The sequence below is a fragment of the Podarcis tiliguerta genome, assembly GCF_965153285.1.
Source record: "Podarcis tiliguerta genome assembly, chromosome: 6".
NCBI lineage: Eukaryota > Metazoa > Chordata > Lepidosauria > Squamata > Lacertidae > Podarcis > Podarcis tiliguerta.
In genome coordinates this window covers 26743445-26753415 of record NC_139539.1, presented here as the reverse complement: position 1 = coordinate 26753415, position 9971 = coordinate 26743445, and the positions used below count along the sequence as shown (strand labels likewise).

General features: G+C 44.0%; 1 protein-coding gene across 2 annotated transcripts in view; it reads right to left on the bottom strand.

Annotated features, from left to right (window-relative positions):
* LOC310680353 (uncharacterized protein) overlaps nucleotides 1–9971 on the bottom strand; it is a 339545-nt gene that overhangs the window by 320299 nt on the left and 9275 nt on the right. The window lies entirely within an intron of this gene.

Here is a 9971-nt window from a genome sequence, read left to right as displayed (position 1 = left end):
CCCAGCATCGTTTGTGCTGTATCTTGTTCCTGGGGGAAGATAATGCCCCCCACCTGGCACAGTTATTTGTTAAAATGCTTGCTTTGTATAAAGTGGTGAGGGGTGTGGCACTTGCACCTTTCAGCATCACAGGCAAAATATCCCAGGTGCTCATTGACAAATCCCTTCTGCCTCCTGGAGCCATTTTGTGATCTTTAAAAGTAGCCGCTCTGTCAATGTTGCCTGTGACTATCCTGCCTCAGATTCTTATCCAGTCCCCATTAAGAAAAGAAAAAGCAACGAGAAGACACTGCACTACTTACATTTTTAAAGGATTGTTACTGGCTGCCGTGTGCTCCCTCCTCAGCTTAGTACAACAAGCATGTGTGTTTGCCTCTTGTATTTTCTTTTAGGTGCAAGATACATTTCTTCCTAGCCAGAAACCAGTAGAGAGATGATGCTTCAAAATAGGTATCTGGGCTACTATTCTAGAATGCAGAACATAGGATTATAGAAAAATCCTAAAGCACATGATTGGTTTATCTAGCTCTGACTCTCCAGGATTTTTCAGACAGCCCTACCAGGAGATGGAAACTGGGACCTTCTGCATGCAAACCAAATGCTCTAATATGGAGTTACAGAACATCCTGATGAATGCAGATCAACTTCCCTTTCTGTTTTGGAGAGAGTCGAGCAGCAGTACGGTAATGCTGGGCTTAGGAGTAGGGATAATTAAGGAATTCAATCTTTGTGAATTCTTATACGAACTCACCTTATCTGGGCCTCCACTACTGATGTGCAGATTTGCCATGACTCATACCCGCCTTTGCATTTCCTAAATGTTCGGATGAGCTTTTAGCTTCAAAAACACACCAAATTTTGTGTTGTGAGAGAATGCATTTAGCAATACATATTGAAACATAGGATTGTATTCAACATAGTAATAAGTAAGTTCCGTCTGCTTGCAATGGAACTTCCTCTCCTTGCATGTTCTCTAAATCTATTCTAGGGAGCATATTTGGGGGTGGGATGGAGTGCTTTTGCACTAGTGGTAATCCTTGTGCTGATCAAACAGGAAAGAAGAATAACTGCCCACAAATGCAAGTTTTCACGCAGAATTTTAAACATCCCAATTGAATGCTGAACTGAACTGAACAGAACAGAACACATCACATGCAAACGTGACACGGACTGGGAGAAGACTGATCTCCCATCCTTTTTGGGGAGAAGAATGTGCTCCTTTTCATCCATATTCATGTCGATAGGAGAGGAAGATTGATACAGTGTCATGGACTGGAAGTAATGCTAAATCCATAGCTTAGTGTGAGCAGGCATAAGCAGGCATATTTGTATTCATAGCAAAAATTGTGGCACTTCATTCCTTTCCCCGATCCTCCAGCTACCCAGAGCTAAGCCATGAACTTTTGGTTTGTCTTGCTTCAGACAAACCATGGTCTGTAGCCAAGGTCTGTTCCTGGATTACTGCTTGTAGTTCAGGGGGGGGGGGGGCAACCCATAAGCCAGAGTTCTGATTTCATACTAAGCTAAACCATGGCTTACCTTCAGGTAGTGGAGGAGGAGTAAAGCAGCCAAGAGTTTTGCTCCAAGGACCCACATGCATATGCGTTCAAACTATACCAGGGATGGGGAACAGCCAGATCCTGAGCTCCCCTACCCTTGACAGGCCACTTGACAAGTGGTTGCGGCTGCTCACCTGCCAATTGCATGGCATCACAATGACCACGTGGCACATTTTTCTTCTGCATAGTGGATTGAGTTCAAATTGCTGCAAAGGGAAGAGTCCAGCTGATCATAGTGGGACTTGATGTCATCACTGACAAGTGCTATTGATCGGTGCTATCGGATGTGATTGATGCTGCTTTAAGCAGGGATTGACTCTACTACACCATGCTAGTGGGGCTTGTGAAAGTTGCCACATACAGATTTGTCAAGAACAACCAGGAGCTTCCGATTGTTCCTTTGTAGCCGTGACTTTACCTGTCCTGTACCTGACATTATATATGACATCAGTTGTAGGACAGGTGGATAAGGCTTGGGGAACACAACCCCATGGCCCTAATTTGACCCATGGACTGTAGGTTCTCCACTAAGAACAGGTTGACTGTACCCATGTTCAAACTCCCTTGGGTAGTAGCATTGGTGCAAAGCTCACCAGCATCTCTGCTGAAGGCAGACAATATAATAAGTGCTACATACAGAATTATAACCTAGTAATAGCTTGTAAACATGTGTGGCGGGGGGTGGAGGGCGAGAGCTTTGCTCATAGTAGATTCAGTTCAATGAACTGAAAAAGGAATAATTCTGTTGCCAAAGCCAAAAGCTGGCACTCCAATGCTGGCACATTTATGCCTGTTTCAGTTCATTTCCCCTCTTCCACCCACCTCGGATGCATGATGAACATCTTGTTATACATTTAAAATGCCTTCGATACCAAAAATATCAGAGAACGGCTCTCAAGTATTACAAAGCCTTTTTCTTTAGCTAAATTGTGAAGTTATTCTTGAATGTTATTAACGAGGTGTTTCTGGTAGGAGTGGCTCTGAAAGGCCACAGTGACCTCAGCTTCCAGCTTGCATCCCTTCCATTTTATTTAGTCTGGGGCTTAAAATAATTCACACTGGCAGAATTAAAGCTGGCCTCCTGGAGTTGGCTGCTCTGTGGGTAGAGTCAGAACAACGTGGTGGATTCATAGGAGCATTTGAGGTGTGTGCGATAGATGTAGGAGTGGATGGGTAAATGCTATGCATATCTATAACTCCCCAGAGGTTTCTTAAAATAAAAATACAGGGCAGCATCCAATGAACATCCCAGCAGCAGAAGGATTTACACTTCCACAATGGAGCTTTACCATCTCTCTTCAGCACTTCCTCCAACCTCTCCAAATCAGTGGGAACACTTAGAAGAGATTTAAGAGCCATGTGGGGAGGAGGAGAGGGGAGACACTATGCTGCCTAAGTGTAAAACTTTGCACTGACAGGGTCCATTAGTTGGATACTGCCCATAAGGTTGAGTGGCTGTGTGGAGTGGACTTCTGTGTATGTAACAGGGCTTCAACATCCTCCTTTTTCCTGCCACTCTCCACCCAGTGGATTGAGAGACACCCTTGAGCAAATTTTGGGAGAAGAGAGCGCTGAGGTTTGCTTGTGCAACGTGGTGAGGCAGAATTCAATTCCATGGCATCTCCCGGTATGGCTGCCCTTTATCACATACACAGCCCAACAAGGCAATGACTAATATCCACCAACAACATACAAATCAATATGGCTAACCTGATCCAAAACACCCACCCACCCCACTCACACATGAAAACAAAGTTCACTACAGCCAATCACAAATGAATAACCACATCCTAGGCCAAGCCCAACCTCTCTCACCACCAAAGAGACACAAGTGAATAGCAGAGAACCTGCACAAGCGACGCTGACACAAAACCCCACATATATTAAGTAAAATAGAAACATCGCCACCCACCCCCACTCACCTTTCCCCCCTCCACCTCATTCCCCCTTTTCTTCTTAATGTCTTCACAAATGAAACTGATCTGTAAAAAAATGTTACTTAAAAATAGAGAGACATTGCACATACTTTTGTAAACCAAGAAAATCTTTAATAAAAAAAGGAAGAAAAAAATATTCCATGGCATCTAAGTGCCAGTATGTGGCCCTTCTTTTATTTACAGTGGTACCTCGCAAGACGAAAAACTCGCAGGACGAAAGAGTTTTTCATTTTTTGAGTTGCTTCGCAAGTCGAATTTCCCTATGGGCTTGCTTCGCAAGACGAAAACGTCTTGTGCCTTTTTTTAAAAACCGTCAATGCATTCCTATGGGAAACCGTCAATGCACAGTGGTGCTTCGCAAGTGGTGCTTGAACCCATGACCTTGAGATTAAGAGTTTCATGCTCTTATCAACTGAGTTATCCTCCAATAATAAGCAGAAGACGCATTCAGAGTAGACAAATATGAGTTACATGATACCTGCTTGACGGCTTACAGTTTGGCACTTGTACCATGCAAGGCAAGTGGTTCTCCATAATCCCGATCTAACCACACCTTTAGGCCTGGCATTGCTCCCTCTGTGATAAATCCAAGGACAGGAAGGGTGGGTGAGGGTGGCCTGAGCTTAATGCACATGCTTTGAGGATACCGGTGACTATTCTCCTGTGTGCTGCAGTAATTTCCTAATTTCCCCTTTCAAAATTATTTAAATGAAGTCAAGCCACGCCAACCCTTCGTATTTCGAAGCAGCAGGGCTATCTGCTGTCACTACCTTGTATCCCACAAGCACCCTCTGAGGTTGCACTGCTCAACTTTTTGTTGCATGTTTCCCCTTCAATATTATCCTCTCAGCAACCCATGTGAAATAAGATTGGGCTGAGAAACTGGCTTGTACAAGCCCACCTCCGAGTGGCCTTCCTAACTGTGGTGGAAGTGTTGAGCCTCATCTGCAACATCTCAGACTTGATACTCCAGCCCAAGGGTGCAAAGCCTGTGGCCTTCCAGATGCTGTTACTCATTATAAACCGAATTCTTACTCTGCCCTTCCTCCGCAAGGAGCGCAGGGCAGCAAACAGATACACAAATTATAAACGAAAACAGGGAAAATATTCTGAACACAATTACAATTCAAAACCTCTAAAAGCAGTTTTAGTTAGAAGCAATTACAGTTGAAAAGATTCTTCCATCCAATGATCGTGAGATCGTCACAAACGCTGTTCATTAGCCACCAAATGCCCGCATAAACAGGAATATTTTCAGATTCTTCCTGAAAGTTAAGAATGATGGAGACATTTAGGAGGGCATTCCACAACTGGGGAACCACAGGGTCATTGCCAACTGGGACTTCAGCTCCGATCAGCACCAGCCTGGCATGGCCAGTGGTCGGGGATGATGGGAGCTGTAGTCCAACAACATTTGGAGCACTGTGCTAGTATCACCTTGGTTTGCTTAGATTTCTGAGTGTCCCTTTGTAGCACACTACTATGGTATAGACCCAGTTATTTGATTTGCTAGCTCTGTAGGAGCATGCTCTAGTGGTGGGTATCAGTCCCAGTGCTTTTTTTCTAAAAAAAAAATGTTTAGGGGTACTCTCATTTTGACTCAAGAAAATCACCATTTTATAGTTCAAATTGGGAAAAATAAATACAGTGGTACCTCGGGTTAAGAACTTAATTTGTTCTGGAGGTCCGTTCTTAACCTGAAACTGTTCTTAACCTAAGGTACCACTATGCCACCGCACCACCACCACGTACCGTATTTTTCGCTCTATAAGACTCACCAGACCATAAGACGCACCTAGTTTTTGGAGGAGGAAAACAAGAAAAAAAATATATTCTGAATCTCAGAAGCTAGAACAACAAGAGGGATCACTGCACAGCGAAAGCAGCGATCCCTACTGCTGTTCTGGCTTCTGGGATAGCTGTGCAGCCTGCATTCGCTCCATAAGATGCACACACATTTCCCCTTACTTTTTAGGAGGGAAAAAGTGAGTCTTATAGAGTAAAAAATACAGTAATTTCTGTTCTCATCCTGGGGCAAAGTTCTTAACCTGAGGTACTATTTCTGGGTTAGCGGAGTCCGTAACCTAAAGCGTCTATAAACTGAAGCGTCTGTAACCCGAGGTACCACTGTACAGTAAATGTACAAAAGTACAAAGATTTACAAAATGTTTAGGGGTATGTGTACCCCTGTGCACCCCAGAAAAAAGCACTGATTAGTCCTAAGAATGCTTTCCTACCAGTTCCCACCAATACTTTCTCAGAACCGGTAAAAAAGTCTGAGCTGAATCCTCTGTCCCCTGCAGCCACATAGCTCATCTCTTCCTCCCTCACCTCGTCATAGGTGTGGAGAGTCAGAGGTTAGTGGACTTCACTGTGCTCCTTTATTGGCTAAGCCCTTTCTGCTCCCACTCCTTTAATGTTCTGTATGTTCCAAAGTCAGGACCATCTTTTTTATTCTTGCAGGATGTAATACTGTCCTTGAGCAGTATAAATAACATTAGCATGCTGGTCTTGTTGCTTGTGTTTGGGATGTTGTTCAAGCAGAGCTGCCATTGTAGTCCTCTGAAAAGGCACACTCGAGTTGTTTGCTTGTTTGGCTTTTTGCTTTGTTGGTTCCAGGGCTTCTCGCTACTCTTGTTTAGAAAACTGGTACCATTTGCTAATTTCCATTTCCCCATGCAGGACAGCTGCTCAGGTAAGCCTGATGTAAAAGCCATAAATCTCTCCCACTGCACTGTCTGTCCCTTCTGTGGAACCAGCGGGGCAGAATTGTCTGCTTGCTTGCACCAATTAGGAATCTGTTTTGCGTAACCTCATTGTTCTTCCTGTCTTTCCCTGTCAGATGCAGATGCTAGTTCCTTGCGTGTATGAACACTGTATTTCCCTGCCTGGGTGAAAATAAACAAAACTGCAGCAAGATGTCTGGCAGCAGCTTAAACACAGAGGTAGCGAACCTCAGCCCTGGAGGACGACAGAAGCCCTCTAGCCCCCTCTGCCTGGTCCTGAAGACCCTCCTAAGGTCACACCCTTCAGTGTCCCCGCTTCACACCTTTGAGTGTTTTTGCCTGCCTTGAATGCTCTGATAATGATACCACTTCCTGCCCTGGATGGAGAACACAGAGAGGTTTATGTAAAATACACATTCATTTTTCTGTTCACTTTTGCCTCTGGCCCTGTCTGCTCTTGCCATATGGCCAGTGGCGTAGCGTGGGTTGTCAGCACCCGGGGCAAGGCAAGTAATTTGCGCCCCCTAACCCGTGGAGCCAGGTAGGGGCAGAGAGCTGCGAATGCGAGTGCCCCCCCCAGATGTTGCGCCTGGTGCGGCCGGCCCCCCCTGCACCCCCCACGCTACGCCGTGCATATGGCCCCTAGAAGGAAATGTAGCCTGGAAAAAGGTTCCACAAGTAATATACGTCATGCAAAGATCATGGCCCTGCTGAAATTAGTATGGAACCACATTTTTAGGTACTGTGATGTTGGGAGCTTACAAAGGGCAATGGGTGTTGCAAAGGGTGACCCCACTGTGACAGAGCAGAAATGGCATGGGTTCCACACTGCTTCTGCCATCAAGAGCCAGTGTGGTGTAGTGGTTAAAAGTGCTGGCCCAGGACCTGGGAGACCAGAGTTCAAATCCCCACTCCGCCATGAAGCTCACTGGGTGACCTTGGGCCACTCACTGCCTCTCAGCCTCCCCAACCTCAGAGTTGCTGTGGGGATTAAAGGAGGAGAAGGAGAATCATGCACACCAGTTTGAGTTCTTTGGAGGAAAGGTGGGATATGAATAAACAAGAGCTGGTTCAGCCTGTTATATTGGATACTGAACTGGGTTCAACCATAACAATGGGGAGGGACTGTATATCAGTGGGAAAGCACATGAAGAAGTTTCCAGGTTTAATCCTTGGTATTGGCAGGATCAAGCGGCGATATTCTCTCCAGACCAGGGAGATGATGTGGGAAAGACTCCTGCCTGAGAACCACTAAAAGAGTAGAGAATTCTGAGTAAGATGTACAAATTGCACTGGGTTAAAGCTGACTGAAAGTCCAGAGGTAGCATTATTATCCATTTATGATGCAGTGGAAGGTTCACAGGCTATGAAGGACTTGCTCACAAATTTCTTGACAGCTGCACGAATTATTATAGCTAGGAAGTGGAAGGGGCAAGCAGAATATAAAATGGAAGAATGGTATACAGAGGTGTGGGACGTAGCTATTAATGATAAATTAACATGCGCCATTAAGGTAACACAGGGAATATGCAGGAGAAATGATTCTGAGGAGATAAGGAAGGTGTTTGTAGAATTTGTACTGTTAAAACGGAAAGGGGTCAAACCATTGCAAAAGGTGTTGAAATTTGGGGAGGTTGGATAGTTACAATGGAATGGTCTCAGTGGTGGGGTGCACATTTTTATTCTTATTCATTTATATTACTTTATCAAAATAAAATTTTAAATTTTAAAAAAGATGGGACAATTTGCAGTACCCAACTTGGACATTGTGGGTATTATAAGCCCTTCTCAGTACACAGGGCATGTCTTTTGGCATATATTTCCTCCATAATTTGCAATCAACACTTGACGTTAAAATGGCAGGTACCATTAAGCGGAAATTAACTGACAGCTGGCACTGGGAGATTTTAAGTAAAGATTAATGCAACTGAATTAATGGGATAACTTTGCATTTTATTTTTCTGAAGCAGTGAATCTAGACCTGTTGGTATTCTAAACTCAGTTCTTTTGAGCTGTATCAATTTCTTAGTCATACCTGGGGAATTTTTTTAATAATGATAATCAAAACAGTTTTAAATATAATTTGCATAAGGCTTTCTGAAACAAGGTTTGTTCAAAACTTTTACTCAAATGTTGAAATTCCATCAAATGAAATTACATGTAAAGGAAGCCCCTACGTGTTTACTTAAGTTAGACCAAATGAATTTAACAGAATTTACTCTTTGATTCAACGTGCACAGGATTGCAAGCATCTTAGGCTTAAACATCCTAGTAATTGCAATGCGACTTACAAGGTGTACATTCTGTCGGAATTACTCCCCAGCAGGTGTAAAATATGGATGGTTTTATTTTTCATGGATACGATTATTTGCTCAATGCTCAGGATGAGGTGAAAGCCTCAAATCTGAAGTAAATCGACCGTGCTAATGACTGGGATATTCATTTCAACCAGTGCTTAATATCCTATTGATTCAAGGTCGGGTTTTCCTACTAATATTTCTCTTTATGTTGGAATCAGCAATTAAGAAAGAGAAACCTTTCTGCTGTGATACCATCACAATATGTAGGGTTTTATCTGTCTGCACAATGGGACTTCCTCTTATTCCTGTGAGCACCATCCTCATCTGCTCTGGTGAGTTGGGAGGAAGCCACAGAACAGATTTTTTTTGGGGGGGGGGAGGGGGAGGGGGCAACATAAAAAGAGGGCAAATGCCCTGAATAAGCTCCTACCAATTGCACAAACCTGTGTCTACGGTGCTGCAGCAACAGCTTGTGCATTTCTGATGAGCACAGAAACATGGGTACTCTGCACAAATACATGAGGCACATAGCGGTTTTGGCCATCAAGGGTGTGTTTGGAGAGATGGGAGGTGAGTTAGCATGTGTTATGATGCCTGTGGCTTGAGAAATGAATGAAGAATGTTGGCTCTTCCCATCATGCAGCAGTTTAGTGACAGAAGTGGAGAAGCCCAGACCAGGCAGCATGTTTCATTGTCTCCTGAAGAGGCTTTCAACCCAAGAGCTCTTGCTCCATTTCTGTCTCCCTTCAGCCCTTTCTGACTCAGAATTCTCCCCAGATCACACAACCCTTGAATTTCTTCCAAGGCCCCACCCTCACTGGCCTTTCTTCACATTCTCCTTGAGAGTATTACCCTGCTAGAATATGTCCTTGACCTCTGATAATGTCGTTTGTCTGGATGGAGGAGAGAGCGGTGTGTGTGAATGTGTACAGAAGCTACCCTACTGCAGAAGTGCTAAATTTCTGGTTCATTGTTTGGACCACTTTCATCTCTGGCCTCAGCCACCCCTGGCGTATGGCCCTCATAAGGTTTCCTCATAAGGGAATGTGGTGCTAGGGTGAAAAAGCTTCCCACTCTTTGTTTTGTACCATTTAATTTGTTTTAGTGTTTTAATATTATAAACCACCATGGGTGTGCCTTGCAGCACGGTGATTTACAAACGGAATAAGTAAATAACGCTGTAACCTGACATAAGGTTAGACCACTTGGGGAGGGGGAAAAAGGCAAAGCAAACAACTGACTACTAAGCGAAATTGGGCCTGTGTGTGGGGATGAACATTTCCTCTGTTGAATTATGTTTAAGGGCTGCATTACTATGAGCATAGATTAGATGCTTAGGCATTCAACCCGTTGCATCCTCATTATACCCCTGCTTAATGGGAAATTAAATTGATTCAGTTTCCCAATGAACACTTATGAAACGGCATTTAAACTCTTATTAAGAATGTG